The following is a 2,572-nucleotide window of genomic DNA, read 5'->3' as shown; positions in this document are numbered from 1 at the left end:
GTGGGTTAATGTGTTGGACTGCAAAATTGGTTTGAACAGAAAGGTCAGTGGTTCAAGCTCATCAGCCACTCCTCAGAAACCCTATACAGGGTCACTATTAAGTGGAACTGACTCAATGGCACTTAACAACAACAACAAGGAAGACCAGGTAATACTACTATTATTCAAATTTTATGTACCAACCACTAAAGTCAGTGACAGTTCTGTAACTGTACTCTTCCCTGGTTTTGCTTTGTAAAATGATGTAATTGAAGAATTCAACCAACTTCTTCAGTCTGAAATTGATCAAACATGCAATGAAGATATTTTGATAATTACAGGTGATTTGGAATGCAAAGATTATAAACAAAGAGGAAGGAGAATATGGCCTTGGTGATATAAATGATGCTGGAGATCACATGATAGAGATTTACAAGACCAATGACTTCTTCATTGCAAATACCTTTTTAAAACAACATAAAAGACAACTACGACTATGCGTGTCATGAGGTGGAATACACAGAAATCAAGTTGACTACATGTGTGGGAAGGAACTGTAGAAAAACTCCTCTATATTATCAGCCAAAACCAGACCGGGGCTGACTATAGAACAGACCATCAATTGCTCATATACAAATTCACGCTGAAGCTGAAGAAAGTTCAAACCAGTCCACAAAAGTACAAAATATGACCTTAAACATATCCTACCTGAATTTAAGAGACTATCTCAAGAACAAGATCAGAAGTGTTGTGCGACGACATCAAGAACATCATACAGGAAAAAAGCAAAAGGTCATTAATAAGACAAGAAAGAAAGAAGTACAGCCAGAATGCTCTTAGAAGCCAGGATGGCCAGATTTATTCTGTCATACTTTGAACATATTATCAGGAGGGACTAGCCCCTGAAGAAGGACATCATGCCTGGTAAAGTGGAGGGTCAGAGAATAAGAGGAAGACCCCCCCAACAAGATGGATTGGCACACTGGAAGCAGCAACGGGCTCAAGCGTAGCAATGATTGTGAGTTTGGCAAAGGATCAGGCAGTGTTTCATTCTGTTGTGCATGAGTTGTTACCAAATCAACAGCACCTAACAACTACAAGCAAAATATTGGATAACTCAGGAAGCATAAAAAGAAAATAGAAGGAATGCACAAAGTCACTGGACAAAAAAAGAAATGATTGATGTTCAACCATTTCAAGAGGTGACCAAGAGCCAGTGGTACTGAAGGAAGAAGTCCAAGGTGCATTGAAGGCATTGGCCAAGAAAAAGCCTCCCAGAATTAAGTTGAAATCTTTCAACAAACTGATGTAGCACTGGAGGCACTCACTCATCTATGCCAAGAAATTTAGAAGATCAACTAGTAGAAAGATATCCATATTTATGCCCATTCCAAAGAGAGGGGACCCAGTGTAATGCAAGATGTGTGGATGATGTCTAGGTTTCATGATAGACAACAAAGATGGGGACTCAGAAAGAGAACCAGATGGGGGGATAGTGGATGAGGCTCATCTAGGCCATATTCTTTTCTGTGACATGGTATCTTAGTTATCTAGTACTGCTATAACATAAATACCACAAGTGGGTGGTTTTAACAAACAGTAGTTTATTTCCTCAGCAGGCTAGAAGTCTGAATCCAGGGTGCCAGCTCTAGGGAAAGGTTTTCTTTCTATATTGACTCTGGAATAAGTCCTTGTCTCCTTTCAACTTTTGTTCCTTAGCCATCTTCATGTGGCATAGCATCTATCTTTCCCTATTTCTGCTTGCTTGATAAATCTGATCTTTGATCTCAAAAGATACCCCCTACACTAGGATACTTCAATATATAAATAAGCCTATCACCCAATTGCAATTATAACCACAGGCATTGTTGTTGTTATGTGCCATGGAGTTGGTTCCGACTCATAGTGACCCTGTACAGGGTTTCCGAGGCTGGAAATCTTTACGGGAGCAGAATGCCCATCTTTCTCCCGCGGAACAGCTGGTAGTTTCGAACTGCTGACCTTGCGGTTCACAGCCCGATTCATAACCACTACGCTACCAGAGCATAGTCTTTAGAATTTACAGCACATATTTTTTGGGGGATACAACTGAACTCATACCACATGGTAAATCCCATCTCTGATCCTCCAAGTCCCAGACACCTTCCTGAGATTTAGTAGCCTAATCCTCATTTTTAGTGGCAGACAACTACAATCAACCTCCAGAGGCCCTTGATCCATGCTCCCCCAAGAGGCCATAGGCCGGTCTCACCAACCCATCCAGAACCTATCCATCTAACCCCATGTCTTCCTCATTGATACACTTCTGGTACTTGTCCAGCTGATGGTTCATCAGAGCAGTTTGTCACATACATCTGTCTGCATTGGGTAGTACCACCTGCCACACATATGAGAACCTCAAGCATCCTTCTTGGTCAACAGTTCCAGCATAAATTCCAGGGCTTCTGAGTAGGCTGGGCCAGGGGATAAGAGCATATTAAATGACCAGACCTAGGTCACATGCCTAAGAAAATAGAGAGGGGATTCCAGCTCCATCCAGATTGCATGGACTGAGTGGAAGAAGGGTATTTCCTAAAAGGAAACTAGGCTGTAA

This window comes from Chrysochloris asiatica, unplaced genomic scaffold (assembly GCF_000296735.1).
Source record: "Chrysochloris asiatica unplaced genomic scaffold, ChrAsi1.0 scaffold00323, whole genome shotgun sequence".
Taxonomy (NCBI): Eukaryota; Metazoa; Chordata; class Mammalia; order Afrosoricida; family Chrysochloridae; genus Chrysochloris; species Chrysochloris asiatica.
The sequence above is the reverse complement of the archived record's forward strand: the minus strand, read 5'-3'. Positions refer to the sequence as shown.